Below are 19,562 nucleotides of genomic sequence, written 5' to 3' on the forward strand. Positions count from 1 at the left end.
GTTAGAGAGGGGGACAGAGTTGCATTTTCGGGCTCCGGGCACGCTGCGCTTCTCTTCCCTATTTCCTACTGACTTTGTAATAAAGACTTGCTGAAGCTGCAACTGAGCTATTAGTTTTAATTTCCTGATTCAATGTATCTGTTTGAATCAAGAAAAAGAGCTTATGGTGTCTCTAAGTTTCAAATCCAATCATCTTAAAGCTGTGTATCTCACAAAAAACACATTTACCAAGTAAGGTTTCTCCTTTATAGACGTGATGGAAAAGACTGCAGGGATGACCTAGCTGAGGTTTTCAAAGTGTTCCAAAGAGAGTCTTACGATCTACTAATCACAAAAAGGCACCAAGTCAAGTTTAGAAAATGCTGACTTTGACAAGTCAGCAATATTCTTAGAGATTTCTGAATGGTACTATACATTTTTAATGCTAGAAAAACTCCAAGGGGATAGGAAATCTGTCCAGCATATTATAGATTATATGCCATGTTTTCAAATATGTTTAAGTTGAAAATATTTTTATGACATCTCTCTTTTTTTCAGATTTCAACTTAAGTCAGGAAAGATTTTGCTATCATAGACCAGGTAAAATCCCTCATTTATGATTTCCTTTTTCAGGTAGCATATATATTTTTTTTCTTGTGTGGTACTGGGGATTGAACCCAGGGACATTCTACCTTTGAGCTACACACATAATCCCTTTTATTTTATTTTTTTTTTATTTTGAAGGGTCTCTCTAAGTTGCTGAAGGTCTTGCTAAAATTGCTGAAACTAGTCTTGAACCTGAGATCCTCCCGTCTCAGCCTCTCAAATACTGGGATCCCAGGCATGCGCTACTATACCCAGCTCAGGTAGCACTTACGATCACTGCAATGATCTGTCCAGTTGTCTTTACAGCTCTCCACTGTGTGATGTTCATCGCCATAAAGGCAGGAAGCTGGTCTGTTTCACATTCTATTTACAATGCCCAGTGCCCAGCAGGTAGTAGGAACTCAACCAAAATTTGCAAACGAGTAAATGAAAGACTTCTGGTATTTGCTTTACTAATTTTATTTTATTTTTTTTATTTTTATTTTTTTTTGTGGTACTGGGGTTCCTGGAAGCCTTTCTGCCTCCAGGATACACTCACAGGCTACACTCCCAGACCTATTTTATACTTTTTTATGTGGAGACAGGGTCTCTTAAGCCAGCGTGACTGGCTTCAAACCTGCGCGATTCTCCTGCCTCTGCCTCCCAAGCGCGGGGATTACAAGCCTGCGCCACCACGCCCGGCCCTAATTTAATTTTTAAAAAATTAAAACTTTTTAGAAGCCAAGAGTGGTGGTGCACGCTTATAATCCCAGTACTTGGGAGGCTGAGACAGGAGGATCACAGATTCGAAGCCAGGCCTCAGCAGCTTAGTGAGGCTGTCGGCAACTTAGCGAGACTGTTTCCAAATAAAATATAAAATAGGTCTGGAGGTGTAGCTCGAAGGTAGAAGGCCCCTGGGTTCCCTCCCCAGTACCACACAAAATATTTTATTTTTTAGTTTGAGCCAATTTTAGACTTATAGGAAAGTTACAAAAGTCCATTCAGAATTCCTATATACCACTCACCCAGCCTATCCAAAGATTAACATATAACTATGGTACAATCATCAAAACCAGGAAATTAACACTGGGGCAATGCGACTAACTCAGAGGATTCAACATCTGTCAGTTTCTTTACTAGTATTCTTTCTCTGATCTGACATTTGGTATTTTTTCTTAATCTCCTCCAATCTTTAACAGTTTTTCAGGCTTTCCACATTGCATAAACTTGGTTCCCTTTCCCCCTTAAAAGGCTTTGATGACATGACATACATATATGTTATATATACATATATACATATACATATACATATACATATACATATACATATACATATACATATACATACACACACACACACACACACACACACACACACACACATATATCTGGAAACCCTTCTACCTCTGGGCTACACTCCCAGACCTATTTTAATTTTTATTTGGAGACAGGGTCTCTTAAGACAGGGTGGCTGGCTTCGAACCTGCGCGATCCCCCTGTCTGTGCCTCCCAAGCGCGGGGATCACAAGTGTGCGCCACCACGCCCGGCTGACATGATGTATATTTTAGGGACAGGACCAATACACAGAGGTGCAGGTCGTGTACTGCACGTCCCGACTCAGCAGTCTCCTCTGGTTAGGTGCAGTCTCTGGAGTTCATTTCAACCAATGCCATTTAAAAAAAATTTTTTTTGGTGCAGTAACCCAGTCTACCTCTGATCTACACCCCCAACCCTATTTTATTTTTTATTTTGAAACAAGTCGCTGCGGTTGGCTGCAAACCTGTGATCCTCCTGTCTCAGCCTACAAAACTGGGATTACAGGCGTGAGCCACATGCCCTGCTTAGCCCAATGCCATTTAGATAGTTGAGTAAGATAAAAACCCTTCAGTACAGTAGTTACAGTGATAGAGAAACACGCTCTGTAAGAAATAGCAAGGTACTAAAGTAGATGATAACACAGCAACGTAATAGCACGTAGACATTAGAATAACATGACTGTCTAACTTTGTCTAGGAAAAGCTTTGGTTCTGTTCTTTTTTTTTGGGGGGGCGGGTCTGGGAATGGAACCTAGAGGCATTCAACCTCCAAGCTACACCCCCTGCCCATTTATTTATTTATTTATTTATTTATTTATTTATTTATTTATTTATTTATGGTGGTACAGGGGTTCCTGGAAACCCTTCTACCACCGGGCTACTCTCCCAGACTTATTTTATACTTTTATTTGGAAACAGGGTCTCTTAAGCCAGCAAGGCTGGCTTCAAACCTGCACGATCCTCCTGTCTCTGCCTCCCAAGCGTGGGAATTACAAGCGTGCGCCACCACACCTGGGCTTATTTTTTATTCTTTATTTTGTAACAGGGTCTCACTGAGTTGCAAAGGGCCTCACTAAGTAGCTGAGGCTGTCCATGTTAGGATAAGCAGCCCAGTCTTGCCAAAGATGGCACCTCTCCGGCTTCTCTTCTGGATTGTGCTGGCTACCTCATAGCCTGCCAAAGGGGCCACGGATGCCCAACAACCAGTCCCCTGATAACACACTCACTGGGGTATGAGCCATCCAATCAGTAAACGCCCCGTACTTCGTGCGATCTTCTGCTGTGAGCAGAAGTCCCTCCTCCCAGCTGCCTGATATAAAAGAGAGCTGGGCTGTCTTAATAAAGCTTTTGCTTGCTTGCTTGCTTATCTCCGGCGGCTGGCCTTGGGTCTTTCCTGCACCGACCCCCCTTCATTGGTCCCGAAGACCCCCCTTCAGTCCACTAACTGTGATCCTCCTGTTTCAGCCTCCCAGGCGCTGGGATTACAAGTGTGCGCAAGGCCCGGCTGGTTCTGTTCTTATAATACCAGCAACTACAAGGGTTTATTGGAGCCGGGCGTGGTGGCGCACGCTTGTAATCCCAGCATTCGGGAGGCTGAAACCTGGAGGATCGCAGTTCGCAGACAGCCTCAGCTACTCAGTGAGGCCCTCTGCAACTCAGTGAGACCCGGTTTCAAAATAAAGAATAAAAACTAGGGCAGGGGGTGTAGCTCGGAGGTCGAATGTCTCTGGGTTCCATCCCCAGACCTGCAAAAAATAAAAAATAAAAAAAAATAAAAAAAAATAAAAAGGGTTTATTGAGCCCAGTACTTGGGAGGCTGAGAAAGGAGGGCTGCAGGTTCTTGGCCAGCCTCAGCAATTTAGTGAGGCCCTCAGCAACTTGGTGAAGCCCATTTCAGGGGTAGAATGCCCCTGGGCTCAATCCTTAGTCACACACACACACACACACACACACACACACACACACACACACAGGTTTACTGTACAACTAGTTTCATTGTGTTTTATATTAGACTTAACTCAAACAGACAATAAAATATTTCAGCAAAAAAAAAAATAATAAACAGTATCAGTTTGCTGTTGCCTGTCTCTGGCACTGACTGTAGCTCCATGTCAAGTGTTAGTGACAGAAACGATTTGGGCTGCACAGTTACCACAGAGCTGCAGGAGCGATCACAATGCATGGTCTTTTTAAGCTCATCAGGTCACTTAACTCAGGAGCGGACAGACGGACACATAGGACGGTTTGGGAAGGGAGGCAGAGACTGCACCACCTTTCTGGTCACAACACCCAGGAGATGTTCATTTATTTATTTTGGTGCTGGGGACTGAATCCAGAAGTGTTCTACCTCTGATCTACACACCCAGCGCTTAAAAAAAAAAGTGTCTACACAGTGTCTGGCTAAGTTTCTAAGGCTGGCCTCGAACCTGCGATCCTCCAGTCTCAGCTTCCCAGGTACTGGGATGACAGGCATGCGCCACCACGCCTGGCTCCAGGTGTTCATAATCTGGGGATGGGGAAGGCCTTCCTGCAAAAGACCCAGATCCTAAAGGGCGGCAGGGTGGAGCAGGGCCGTCTGGGGAAGGCTGGGCGGGTCGCTCCCGGCCTCCTCCCCGCCACTGCGCGGCACTCACCGGCCTCCACGGACAGAGGGCCTCGGGCGGCTCCGCCCCGCACCAGGCGCGTCTCGGAGTAGGTGCTGACCGCTAGGAGCAAGGCGATCGCCCCGGGGTGGGCGCGGTGGCGGCGCTGGACTCGGCTGACAGCTGCGCCCCGCAATGGCGTCCGCGCCGCGCTGGCCTCGGAGGCTGGCACGCATGCGCCGGCAGCGAGTGCGGGGCGTGCAGTGTGCAGGGCGGGCAGGGTGTGCGGGGCGTGCAGAGTGTGCAGCGCGGGCAGGGAGTGCGGGGCGTGCAGAGAGTGCAGTGTGCAGGGCAGGCAGCGTGTGCGGGGCGTGGAGTGTGCAGGATGCAGTGTGCAGCGTGTGCAAGGCAGGCAGCGTGTGTGGGGCGTGCGGGGCGTGCAGGGTGTGCGGGGCGTGCCGAGTGTGCAGGGCGGGCAGCGTGTGCGGGGCGTGCGACCTCCCTGCGGTCCTCGCACCTGACCTCACTCTCCCGGAGTGGACTTTCCACAGGGACAGCGCCGGCCCTGGAGGCCGGGACCTGCGCCCCAGCTCTCCACGGACTTCTCCATTCATTCGTTATTTTGAAACAGGGTCTCACTGAGTTGCACAGGCCCTCACTAAGTAGCCGAGGCTGCTCTCGAACCGCGGTCCTCCTGTCTCAGCCTCCCAAATGCTGGGATGAGAGCTGCGAGGTGGCGAGTGGAGAACCTGACCCACGGCCCTGGGGGGTCAGCCGCAGGCACAGTCCCGGAAGCACGATGTGTGTGGGGGGGACGCCATCTCCAAGGCGACGGAGCACGCTGGTGAGCTCTTCAGCCTGCACCAGACGCACCTCCGCATTTCACCCCAGGAAAACTCCAAAAGCAGTAATAATTGAATTGTTACAGTTCCACTCCTCCTCCTCCTCCTCCTCCTCCTCCTCCTCCTCCTCCTCCTCCTCCTCCACACACACACACTTTGTTCTGGGTATTGAACCTGAGGTATTCTGCCTCTGAACTGGCCCAGCAGCCCATTTATTTTATTTATTTATTTATTTATTTATTTATTATTTATTTATTTCTCTAATGGTACTGGACAGTGAACCTAGGGGCATCTACCTCTGAGCCACACTACCAGCCTATTTTATTTATTATTATCACTAATAATTTTGTGGTACTGGGGACTGAACCCAGGAGCATTCTTTCTCTGAGCTATAACACCAGCCCTTATTTATTTATTTATTTCAGGACTGGGGATTGAATCCAGGGACATTCTACCTCCAAGCTACAACCCCAGTCCTATTTTTTTTTTTTTTTCATGGTACTGGGGATGGAACCCAGGGGCTTTCTATGTCCAGGCTACACTCTTGGACCTATTTTATAATTTATTTGGAGACAGGATCTCACTAATTTGCTGAGGGCCTCACTAAGTAGCTGAGGCTGGCTTGAAATCTGTACAATCCTCCTATTTCAGCCTCCCAAGTACTGGGATTACAAGCATTTGTCATCATGGCCGCCCCCAGCCCTATTTTTATTCTTTATTTTGAAACAGGGTCTCACTAAGTTGCAGAGGGTCTCACTAAGCCAACCTCAGCAATTTAGTGAGGCCCTCAGCAATCTAACCAGAGAAACCCTGTTTCAAAACAACAACAAAAAAAACCCCATAAAGCTGGTTATGATGGTGCATACCTGTAATCCTAGTACTTGGGAGGCTGAGATAGGAGGATCACAGATTTTTTTTTTTTTTTCAGATTCAAGTTTCTCCATTTTATTTAGGATTTGTTACAATTTTTATATTTTATTTTTTGGCAGAAAAGCAAGGGCATAGCCATGCAAGCAGGATCTCCAAGGACAGGAAAAGTTTTATTTTTTATAGAGTTTGGGGCAAGGGTGCCAGACATTTAAATAATCATAATATGCTTTGTCTCATTTCACGAGGATGACTCAAACTTAATCTTATACATTGGCCCAAACTAAGGTCAGTTTGAACTTAATGTTTGGCTACAACTTTATCTTTGGGAAAACAGCTTTGCTGCCTGAGTCTCTCAAGCCGCTGCCCATCAGTTTTAGTTATAATGCTTATACATAAAATTCCAATTATGCATATTAATCCAAATAATCCTAAAATAATTTTTTGAAGAAAGGAATGCTAGATATACTTCATGGGGGATCTACACAATTGCGGATCCCCAGATCAAGCTTTCTCAAGATCTGCATGAGATGCTGTAGCAGACACTAATTTTTTTTTATGATTTTTTTAAATTTATTTTTATTGGTGCATTGTAATCATACATCACATTGGAATATAAGACTTGAGAGGATATACAAGCACACATCATCCAATTAGCCCTCATCCAGCCCCCATCCCATTCCCTCCCCCTCCCTCAATCCCATGCTTGTTTGGTAATTAACTTTGATACATATGTTTATGTACCTCCTGCTTTTTAAAGAGGCTCCATCCTCCCCTATTCCATACCCTCTGATTGGTCACCTTAATTGCTTCACTATAGGGCCCTTTCTATAGCTTGACCACTTCCTGTTGCCCATTTCCTCCTAGTTATTGCTGATTAGGGGAAGCATCTGGTTTTAATTTTCTGTGATATTTCTCTGTGCATGCCGCGTTGCAAATACCGATCCCACTCTTGATGGCCCCAGTTGTGGCCTGGCTACCCGGTGGACTGATCAGACCTCGCTGGCTCAAGCAGCGGCCTTGCCTCATGGGAGGCCCTGGTTCTGGCCTCGCTGGCCCCAACACTGGCCTAACCCCTCAGCTGGCTCTGATCCCGGCCTCGGAGGCCCCAGCACCGGCCTTGCCTCACGGCAGGCTCCGATGTTAGCCAATGGCCCCGGCATCGACCTAACCCCTCGGCAGGCTCCGATCCAGGCCTCGGAGGCCTCAGTAGAGGCCTTGCCTCATGGAAGGCTCCGATGCCGGCCAGTGGCTCCGGCACCGGCCTAACCCCTCAGCAGGCTCCGATCCTGGCCTCGCTGGCCCCAGCATCAGCCTAATCCCTCGGCAGGCTCCGATCCTGGCCTTGGAGGCCTCAATAATGGCCTTGCCTCACGGAAGGCTCTGATGCCGGCCGTTGGCCCCAGCACCGGCCTGACCTCTCAGCAGGCTCCGATCCTGGCCTCGGAGGCCCCAGCACTGGCCTTGCCTCACGGCAGGCTCCGGTCCCGGCCTCGTTGGCCCCGGCACCAGCCTAACCCCTCGGCAGGCTCCAATCCCGGCCTCAGAGGCCCCAGCACCAGTTTTGCCTCACGGCAGGCTCCGATCCCAGCCTCTCTGGCCCCAGCACCGGCCTAACCCCTCGGCAGGCTCCAATCCTGGCCTCAGAGGCCTCAATAGCGGCCTTGCCTCACGGAAGGCTCCGATGCTGGCTGGTGGCCCCGGCACTGGCCGAACCCCTCAGCAGGCTCTGATCCTGGCCTCGGAGGCCCCAGCACCAGCCTTGCCTTGCGGCAGGCTCCGAGGATCACAGATTTGAAGATGGCCTCAGCAACTACTGAGACTCTCATCAACCTAGTGAGGCAAGACTGTTTTTTTTTTTTTTTTTTTTTTTTTAATAAGGCTGGGCCAGCCGTGTGGCACATGCTTGTAATCCCCGTGCTTGGGAGGCTGAGATAGGAGGATCACACAGGTTCAAAGCCAGCCTCAGCTACTTAGTGAGGCTCTCAGCAACTTAGTGAGACCCTGTTTCCAAATAAAGTATAAAATAGGTCTGGGAGTATAGCCCGGAGGTAGAAAGCCCTGGGGTTCCACCCCCAGTACCACACACACACACACACACACACACACACACACAATAAATAAATTAAATAAAATAAGGCTGGGAACATAGGTTGTAGGCAGAATGCCCCTGGGTCAATCCCTAATACCTCCCCCTCACACACAGAGTTAGAGATATAGCATGTAGCTTGGGGTTAGAATACTCTGTTACCAGCTGTACCAGCTGGCGGTGGTGGTGCAGGCCTGTAATTCCAGTACTTAGGAGGCTGAGACAGGAGGATTGCAGGTTCAAGGACAGCCTCAGCAAGTAGTGAGACTTTCATCAAACTAGCGAAACCCTGTTCCAAATAAAAATTAAAAGGGCTGGGTGCGTAGCTCGGAGGTAGAATGCCCATGGGTTCCATCCCCAGTGCCACATACATACATACACAAAAAAACAATATCCCTGTACTGAAAAACAACACACACACACACACACACACACACGTGCGCGCACACCCTGGAAAATAATTTAGATCCTTCTCAAAAAATCAAGCATTGGAAATACCATACAACCCAGCAATTTTAATTCTGAAAATCAGAAATGCTCTGAAATCCACCTGACATCACACACGTGACAGCTCGCAGACCAGCTGCAGACACACTAAAAATATTGCATAGCATTGTATTTACGTTATGTGTACAAAATGTACATGAAATAAATGATTTTGTGTTTAGGCTTAGATCCCAACCCCATGCTACCTCATTATGCATATGCAAATATTCCAACATCTGGGTGGGGCCTGGGTGGGATCTCAGGTGCTGCCCACCTGCCTGGCTACCCATGGTGCCGGGGAAGAGCAGTAGGCACTGCGTGGGGCCACCTTTAGCCTGGGCACAAGTAGCTGGCCACACCATTGGCTCAGAGGGAGAATGTCCTGAACTCCTGGTTATCTAGGGCAGTGCCTCCTCTCCCTCCCTCTCCTCCTCCTCCTTTTTCTCCTTATTTGGCACTGGGGATTGAACCAAGGGGCATTATACCTCTGAGCTACAAAATTTTTATTGTGTGTGTGTGTGTGTGTGTGTGTGTGTGTGTGTGTGTGACCAGGGATTGAACCCAGGGCCATTCTACCTTGGAGCTATATTCCCAACCCCAATTTTTTTCTTTATTTTTCTTCTTCTTCTTCTTTTTTTTTTTTTTTTTTTGTGTGTGTGTGTGTGTGTTACTGGAGGTTGAACCCAGGGTCGTGCTACCTCTGAGCTATACCTCCAGCCCTTTTTTTATTCTTTTTTTTTTTTTTTTTTTTTTTTTTTTGCGGGTCTGGGGATGGAACCCAGGAGCATTCGACCTCCGAGCTACACCCCCTGCCCTATTTTTTATTATTCTTTATTTTGAAACTGGATCTCACCGAGTTGCAGAGGGCCTCACTAAGTAGCTGAGGCTGTCCGCGAACCGAGATCCTCTCGTCTCAGCCTCTGGAATGCTGGGATGACAAGTGTACGTCACCACGCCCAGCTCTCCTATTTTTATTCTTTATTTTGAAACAGAGTCTGAATAAGCTGGGGGTACCTCACTATGTAGCTGAGGCTGGTCTTGAACCTGCGATCCTCCTGTCTCAGTCTCCCAAGCACTGGGATTACAAGTGTGTGCCACCATGCCTGGCTTATTTTTTATTTTGAAACAGGGTCTCATTAGTTATGAAGGGCCTCACTAAGTAGCTGAGTCTGGCAATGAACCTGCAGTCCTCCTGTCTGAGACTCTTAAATACGAGGATTTCAAGTATGTGCCACCACACTCTGTTTTTTTTTTTTTTTTTTTAATACTAGGGATTGAACCCAGAGACATTCTATCTCCATGCTACACACCCAGCCCTTTTTTTTTTTTAAATTTCTTATTTGAAAATAGTGTCTCACTAGGTTGCTGAAAGCCTTGCTAAATTGCTAAGGCTGGCTTTGAACCTGTGATCTTCCTATCTCAGCCTACCAAGTACCAGGATTATAGGGATGTGATAACCATACCCAGCTCTATCTTATTTTTTTATTTGAAACAGTCTCACTAGGTTGCTGAGAATCTTACTAGGTTGCTAAGGGTCTCACTAAGTTGCCGAGGCTGTCCTCAGACTTGCGATCCTCCTGTCTCAGCCTCCCAAGGACTGGGATTACAGGTGTGCACCACTGTGCTGGGCTGGGCAGTGTCTTCTCATTCTCTTCTGTGGCAGAACATGGGTCTTCTACCACACGGGCCAGCCCGTGTCCGTGGGTCATAGTTATTTTGCTTGGTCTGTTGGGTCTGCGGGACAGCTCCTGCTGAGCAGCACAGTGGACTGTCTCTGTTTTTGCAGGGATTTCTGACCACAAACACAGCTCAAATGTAGACATCACCTCCCTTCTCAAGGTAGCTTCTGGCTCCAGCACCCTGGGTTTCTGGTTTTTTTGTTTTTTGTTTTGGTGGTGCTGGGGTTCCTGGAAGCCCTTCGACCTCCGGGCTACACTCCCAGACCTATTTTTACATTTTTTATTTGGAAACAGGGTCTCCTAAGCCAGTGCACGGCTGGCTTCGAACCTGCGCGATCCTCCTGTCTCTGCCTCCCAAGCGCGGGGATTACAAGCGTGCGCCACCACGCCCGGCCTCTGTTGTTTTAAGAAAGGATGCTGGAGCCTTTCCAAAAGCTTCTATGCACTTTCGGGTTACTTATTTCAGGGGGCTGCCGGCCTGAGTAGCCTGGGACTCTCCAGGGCAGCGAGGCTCCTCAGCTGTCCCGGACTCTGTCAACCTGGGGAAGGGAGGGGAGGTGCCTGAGGGAGGCGCCCCTGCTGGCCAGGGCCTCAGCGGCTGATTCCGAGATATTTTGTTTCTCTTTCTCTGCTGCGTCCATGGTCTGAATCTCACAAGGTTCCATCTCCCTTGCTGATTTCCAGCCTTCTCCCAAGGTCACCAGCTCAAGATGCGGAGACACATTAGTTACTTTGGTTCTTCTTGGGGAGGAGGAGAGGCGTCCTGGGAGCCTCTGTTCTTCCATCTTGGATCTCGCTGTTTTTCTTATCTCATTTCTTTTCTTTTTTGGTACTAGGAAGGGAACCCAGGGGGGCAGTCTACCTCTGAGATCTACCCTCCGCCTTGAATTTATTTTGAAATAGGGTCTCTCTAAGTTGCTAATGGTTTCAACTAAGTTGCCAACCCTGGCCTCCAACCAGAGATGCTCTAGTCTCAGGCTCAGATGGGTACTTTTCTGGATGATCAAACCACACTTTATTTATTATTTATTTATTTATTTATTTTGCGGTACTGGGGGTGGAACCTAGGGGCATTGTACCTCCAAGCTACACCCCCAGCCCTATTGTTTAGTCTTTTTTTTTTTTTTTTTTTTTTTTTGAGCCCCACTGAGTTGCGAAGGCCCTCGCTAAGTAGCTGAGGCTGCCGCCATCCTCCGGTCTCCGCCTCCCTAATGCTGGGATTACACGCTTGTGCCACCACGCCTGGTTTACCACGCTTCATTTTAAAGAACCGTCTTAGAAATGCTCAAGCCTGAATAAGCACTGTTTGTATGTTGTCCTTGTAGTTAAAGTGTGCCATGAAAAATTCAGACTTATACAATATTAATCCTTCATGGACACTCAGTTTCTTTCTCTCTCTCTCTCTCTCTCTCTCTCTCTCTCTCTCTCTCTCTCTCAGTTTCTCTCTCTCTCTCTCTCTCTCTCTCTCTCTCTCTCTCTCCCTCCCTCCCTTCCTCCCTCCCCCACCCTCAGAACCATTCTACCTCTGACCTACCACCCTACCCTCTATTTTAAAATTTTGAAACAAGGTCTTACTAAATTGCTGAGTGTCTCGATAAATTGCTAAAGCTGGCCTCAAACCTGGCTTCCTCCTGTCTCGGCCTCCCAAGTACTGGAATTATTTGTGTGCAGTACCACCCCCAGCTACTTTCCTCCTGTTTTTCTGAATGTGTTTAGTGAATAATACAATGACCAATAGCAGTTTGTACCGCTGCACTGAGGGCTGCAGCAGTGATTTTATCCATCATTGCTTTTGATCCACCAGTATAAACTTCAACACAGCAGAAAAGGCAAAGCATACCCTAGTGTTATTAGAAAAAAATGACCTTATAAGCACCCTGAAAGAATCTTAGGGCTCTAAAGGGCCCTGGGACCATACTTTAAGAACTTTTGTTTAGACTTATGTGAGAGAAATATGCTTCTATTTGTTTAAAGCATTGGTAATTAGACTTTTAAATACAAGACCATTTGTGTCTCTAGTTTTCAAACAATTGTTGGCGGGCTTGTCAGAAAGCCTGTGGCTCCGCAGAGATACGTATTCTGTGTGTGACTCTGGTCCCGGTGATTGAGCCCAGGGGCATTCAACTTCCAAGCGACGTCCCCGGCTCATTTTATTTTTTATTTGGAAACAGGGTCTCGCTAAGTTGCTGAGGCTGGTCTTGAACCTGTCATCCTCTGCCTCAGCAGCCTCCCAAGTACTGAGATTGCAGGCGTGCACCACCGCGCTCAGCTCTCGAATCTGTAATTACTTCCTTCAGAATCTGAGCGGATACACAGACAAAGCCAAGCAGCAGCTTCCTCTCTCCGAGTGCCCTGCGCGAGCGTCTCCGTCGCTCGGAACGTCATCCTGATGTGCGATTACAGCGACCCCGTCCAAAAAGAAAAGAGAAAGAAGCAACCTCTTTTCAGTGGTTTCAGTGTTTATTGCAACTAAAGACTGGAAATAAACTTCAGCACCCGATATTAAGTGTCTGCCAATAAATGTAAAACCTTCGTATGTAGCAGAGTAAACCATACAGTGGGATGGACAGCTATATTAGAGAACCGTACTGAACAAAGGTAAATGAGATAAATTCATATACTAACGAGCAGTGATTCTTAGAATAGATCCAGGTGGCGAGACCATGAAAGAGAATCACTTTTGGCTCTCTGGTGTGCTTTTCTTTTGGCTTCATCCATATAGCATTTTCCCATGTGTCTCACGCCGGGCGTGGCAGTGCACCTGTATTCCCAGTACTTGGGAGGCTGAGACAGGAAGATCGCAGCTCGAGGCCAGCCTCAGCAACTTAGCAAGGCCCTCAGCAACTTAGAAAGATCCCGTTTCAAAATAAAAGAAAAAAGGACTGGGGTGTAGCTTCGAGGTGGATGCCCTTGGGTTCTTCAGTCCCAATAACCAAAAAACAAAACTAAAACAAAACAGGGCTTCATAACCGAGTATCTGTGCCAAGCTGAGAAGCAGGGGCACGCGGCCTGCCCAGGCAGTGCTGCTTACAGCTCGGCACGGCGTGCTCCTCCGTACCTCTCCTCCCCTGCTCACAACTGTTGCAAACAGTGAATATTCATTTGGTCCACGTTTGTGGAGAGGAGGAGAAACACCAGCGTTGGAGTCTGTTCAGACCCGTCTGCTGCGCAGCTGAAACTCTGAGCAAGTAAGTCATTTCATTTTTCCGAATCTGAATTTTTTCCTCTGGCATATGACAATGAAGATATAAATTGATTGCATCGACCATAAAAATTAAAGGAGGCAGAGCCTATGGCATCTAACAGAATCCTAGGCTCGTGATAGGGGCTTCGTCACGGAGACCTAGCCGTAGTTCCTAAGGACTTGTTTAGATTTTATAAGCGCTACTCTTTTTTTTTTCTTTTTCTTTTCTTTTCCGTGGTACTGGGGGGTCAAACCCAGGTGTATTTTGCTTCCAAGCCATATACCCGGATCTATTTTATTTTTTTATTTGGAAATAGGGTCTCATTAGGTTGCTGAGAATCTTGCTAAGTTGCAATGGCTGTCTTTGAACCTGTCGTCCTCTTGTCTCAGCCTCCCAAGTTCTGGGATCACAGGCGCACACCACCACGCCTGGCTCATCTTTCTTTTTATGGCTGTGCTGAAATACCCTAGATTCCCCTGGTAAGCTACTCTGGAATTAGGAATCTATCTCTCTCTATATTTTTTTTCTGGAATGAGCTTGAACCCCAGGGCATTCTATCTCTGAGTTATACCCTCAGCCCTATTTTTTATTCTTTTTTTTTTTTTTTTTTTGGTGGTACTGGGGTTTATGGACACCCTTATACCTCCGGGCTACACTCCCAGACCTATTTTTATACTTTTTAAAATTTGGAAACAGGGTCTCTTAAGCCAGCATGGCTGGCTTCGAACCCGTGCGATCCTCCTGTCTCTGCCTCGCTAGCGCTAGGATTACCAGCGTGCGCCACCACGCCCGGCTTCTTTTCTTTATTTTGAAACAGGGTCTCACTAAGTAGCTGAGGCTGACTGCAAACCTGAGATCCTCCTGCCTCAGTCTCCCAAGTACTGGGATCACAGGCATGTGCCACCACACCCAGCTTGTTTTATCATACTTTAAGGCAAAATTGTCTGTTTTCCTTTCTTCTGATTAGAGAATCCTTTAGAAAAGGATGATCTTGTTCTCTTGATTTCGAAAGGGAGTTTATCTTAGGATATTTTTTGTGTATTTACGATTAAATGTGTTCTATATTATGTTGAATGCTATATATTATTTATTATGTATAAACCTGTGCAGCAAGAGAGGTACAACTTAAAACAGAGCAGCTATGTGAATGAAAATCTAAAATTTGTAATAATGTTGCTGTTAGACTCCCTTATTGTGGTAAATGCTATGTTAGGAATATAATCTTTATAAGTAAATTTGAAAAATCTTTTATCTTCATTTCAGTTCTTCCAGTCTGTCATGGCAGAAAAATCATTGAGTGTGTCCAAGCAAAAACCTACTGATGAAGATATAGTTAAGTATATTTTTTAAAATACAACTCTGCCTTCTGTACATCAGTAAGATTGTATTGACTCGGTAAACTGATAGGCTTCTGGACAATAAGGGGCTTACTTGTTGTTTTATAATGAATTAACTTTTATACTGATTAGGCTTAAACATTAGTTCTGGTTTAACTAATAATTATTTCTTCTTTCCTTCTTTCCTTTCCTTTTTTTTTTTTTTTTTTTTGTGGTACTAGGGATGGAACCCAGGGGCTTTCTACCTCCAGGCTATACTCTCAGACCTATTTTATATTTTATTTGGAAACAGGGTCTCACTAAGTTGCGGAGAGCCTCACTAAGTGGCTGAGGCTGGCTTTGAACCTGTGCGATCCTCCTGTCTCAGCCTCCCAAGTACTAGGATTACAAGTGTGTGCCACCACGCCCGGCTTTTTTTTTTTTTTTTTTTTTTGGGCGGGGGGAGGGTGTTGAACCCTGTACTTTCGAGCTACATCCTCAGCTCTTTTTTGTTTTAATTTTTAACAGGGTCTCGCTAGGTTGCTGAGAGACCTTGCTAAATTGCTGAGTCTGGCCTTGAACCTGCAACCCTCTCATCTCAGCCTCCCAAATATTGGGATTACAAGACTGTGCCACCATGCCCAGCTTCCCCTGCTCTTTAAATTGAGGTCTTCGCCAACGTTTGAAAAGGGCTCAGTCCAGGTGGAGGAAGCTGTGTCTTGCCTTGGTCCAGCCTGGAGTGGAGCTTGGTGGTGGAGCACCTGCCCGATGGGCTTGAAGCATCAGGCTTGATCCCAGAGCTCAGAGAAAGAGAAACATAAATAAGAACAGCAAACACAACTACAGAGCCGGGCGTGGCGGCGCGCGCTTGTAATCCCAGTGCTTGGGAGGCTGAGACAGGAGGATCCTGGTTTGCGGCCAGACTCAGCTACTTAGTGAGGCTCTGTTTCAAAACAAAAATAAAATAGGGCTGAGGGTGTGGCTCAGCAACTTAGTGAGACCCTTTTTCCAAATAAAGCCCAGAGGTAGAAGGCCCTGGGTTCCCTTCCCAGTACCACAAAAAAGAAAAAGAAAAAAGAAAAGAAAGAAATATGCAAGCTGGGCATGGTGGCACATGCTTGTAATCTCAACATTTGGGAGGCTGAGACAGGAGGGTTGCAGTTCGAGGACAGCCTCAGCTACAACTTAGTGAGACCCTGTTTCAAAATAAAGAATAAAAAATAGGGCTGGGGGTGATGGTCAGAGGTAGAATGCCCCTGGGTTCAATCCCCAGTACCGCCAAAAAAAGAGAAAAAAAAAATCAAAAGGATAAAAGAAGCCAGTTGTGGTGGCATATACCTGTAATCCCAGTACTTGGGAGGCTGAGACAGGAGGATCACAGGTTTGAGGATAGCCTCAGCAAGTAGTGAGACTCTCATCAATCTAGTGAGATCCTGTTTCAAAATAAAATTTAAGAATAGGGCTGAGGGTGTAGCTCAGAGGTAGAATGCCCTTCGGTTCAAGCCCCAACACCACAAAAAGAGAAAGAGAGAGACAGGGAAGGAAGGAGGGAGGGAGGGAGAGAGATAACAAAAGAGAAAGAGAGACAAGAAATAAAGCAGGGGAAAGTTAGAAAATGAAAATGATACAATAAATAAGAACCCCATCCACCACATCCTTATCCCAGACTCAGGCCCCCAGTTCCAAAGAAAGGCCCTTTGTTCTTCTCCAGGCCGGCGGATCAGCCGGCCGCTCTCAGTCCTTCCCTGGTCTGTGTTGCAGACTCACTCCTGTGCCCAGAGCACTTCACGGTCTCACACCCACCTAATCGAGTGGATTCTAGATTCTAAGTGACTGTTTGATCTTGGGTATTTAATAATCAAGTATATAAACAACATACAAAAAAATAAAGGACAGACAAATCTGAAAAGCAAAGGCAAACAGAGGTTCCTAATCTGCCATTTGGGAAGTCCAAGCGAAAAGTCCCTGCTCTCTGGCTTCCACACGTGAGTGAGAGAAAACACGTGAGCCCTGGCTTCCTGAGACTGGTCAATCTCGCTTAGCATAGCATTCCCTAGCTCCAGCCCTTTTCCTGCAAGCGACATGACTTTATTCTTTACGGCTGAGTAGAATTCCACCGTGTGTATAGACCATCGTTTGTCTACTCACCTGTTGATAGACACCTGGCTATTTGTGCTTCTGTAAACGTGGCTATGCACACGGCACTGGAGTCTTCTAACTTTGATTCTGTTGGAAAGACCGAGGAGTGCTGTAGCCGGGGCATATGGCGGTTTCAACCCTTGTCTTTTTTTTTTTTTTTTTTTTTTTTGTGGTACTGGGGTTCCTGGAAGCCCTTCTACTTCCGGGCTACACTCCCGGACCTATTTTTACATTTTTATTTGGAAACAGGGTCTCCTAAGCCAGCGCGCGCAGCTAGCTTCGAACCTGCGCGATCCTCCTGTCTCCGCCTCCCAAGCGGGGGGGATTACAAACCTGCGCCACCACGCCCGGCCTCATCCCTTGTCTTTTGAGGGATCTCCGTGCTGGTCTCCACAGTGGCTACAATGTCTAAGAGCTCCTATTTCCTCACATCCTCTCCAGCATTTATTATTATTTGTGTTTTTGATGATTGCTATTCTAACTGGACTTAGATGGATTCTCAGTATAGTTTTGATTTTAATTCCCCTAATTGCTAATGATGTTAATCATTTTTGGGTGGGACTGGAGATTAAACCCAGAGGAATTAGAGCCGGGCGTGGTGGCACACACGCTTGTAATCCCAGCATTCGGGAGGCTGAGACAGGAGGATCGCAGTTTGCAGACAGCCTCAGCTACAAACAAGGCCCTCTGCAACTCAGTTAGACCCAGTTTCAAAATAAAGAATAAGCCAGGCGTGGTGGCGCACTCTTGTAATCCCAGTGCTTGGGAGGCAGAGACAGGAGGATCGCGCTGGTTCGAAGCCAGACTCGCTGGTTTAAGAGACCCTGTTTCCAAATAAAAAATATAAAATAGGTCCGGGAGTGTAGCCCAGAGGTAGAAGGGCTTCTAGGAACTCCAGTACCACCACTAATAATAATAATAATAATAATAATAAAGAAAGAATAAAAAATAGGCCGGGGGGTGTAGCTTGGAGGTCGAATGCCCCTGGGTTCCATCCCTAGACCTGGAAAAAAAAAAAAGAAAGAAAGAAAGAAAAAGAAGAGGAAGAGGAGGAGGGGAAAGCAACATCAGGGCGTGGGGATGCACCCCTGTAATCCCAGTACTTGGGAAGCTAAGACAGGAGGATCTAAACCTTAGCAACTTAGTGAGACTCTGAGTAACCTGGTCAGACCCTGTTTCAAAACAAAAATTAAAAGGGGTTGGGTAGTTAGGAGGTAGGATGCTCTGGATTCAATCCCAGTGCCACACATACACACTGGGGAGCTCTGACCACGCGGGGTGTGAAGTTGGCCTCTGCTGTTCCTGAGCTCTGTGGAGGGAGCTTCTCCTCCAGCCCTGAGCCGCAGTGCACCTGCCGCTGCCGCCTTCTGATGCCTTTATTAATTCTCTTTCTATTCTATTCTAGAACTGGTGTCTTTGGGGTTCCACGTGGTGCTAGCTTGCTGAATTGCCTCCTGGCATTGTCCCCTCGTCTTCCTACCTCAATCTGTCAATGCAGAACTGATCCGTGTGTGTGTGTGTGTGTGTGTGTGTGTGTGTGTGTGTGTGTTACTGGGGATTGAACCTAGGAGCATATTACCTCCAAGCTATTCCCTCATTCCCTCTTTTTGTGGTACTGGGGATTGAACTCAGGGACATTCTACAACTCTGAACTACAGCCTCAGCCTTATTTTATTTTTTTTTAATTTTGAAACAGGGTCTCAGTAAGTTGCCGAGGGCCTGTCAGCCTCCCAAGTACTGGGATTACAGGAGTTTGCCACCATACCCAGCTCCCCCAGCTTTTTTTTTTTTTTTTTTTTTTGTGGTGCTAGGGATTGAACCCAGGAGCACTCTACCCCCAACCCGATTTTTTATTCTTTATTTTGAAATAGGGTCTCACTAAATTGTGGAGGGGCTCATTAAGTAGCTGAGGCTGCTGCAAACCCGGATCCTCCTGTCTCAGCCTCCCAAGTACTGGGATTACAAGTGTGCACCACCTCACCCGGTTTCCAGCTCCTTTCCTTTTTTTTAATTTTCTGTTTCCAAACAAGGTCTCTAGGTTGCTGAGGGCCTCACCTTGTTGCTGAGGCTGTTCTCAAACTTGTGATCCTCTCAAAATCTTTCTGATGCCTTTTATCGGGTGTGTGTGTGTGTGTGTGTGTGTGTGTGTGAGAGAGAGAGAGAGAGAGAGAGAGAGAGAGAGAGAGAGAGAGATCATTCCCGGGGCTGGCACTCTTTCAGTCTGTTTCCTTTTCTAACCCTCAGACCATTCTAAAAACCCACGGTGCCCGCATTTTCCCCGGTTGCCGGTTCTCTGAGTGTCCTTCTGCCCCCCGTCGCTCTCTGGAGCTGCCCAGCTGTTGTTCTGGGGAGCAGCCAGGGGGCGCTGTGGATGCTCTTCACTACCACTGTGCCCCCTCTTCAAATGGCAGTTCTGTTTTTTGTTTTTTGTGCTACTGGGGATGGAATCCAGGGGCAGAACGCTGATCTACACCCCCAGCCCTATTCTTTTATTCT

The sequence above is a fragment of the Muscardinus avellanarius genome (genome assembly GCF_963383645.1).
Source record: "Muscardinus avellanarius genome assembly, chromosome: 10".
NCBI classification, from domain to species: Eukaryota; Metazoa; Chordata; class Mammalia; order Rodentia; family Gliridae; genus Muscardinus; species Muscardinus avellanarius.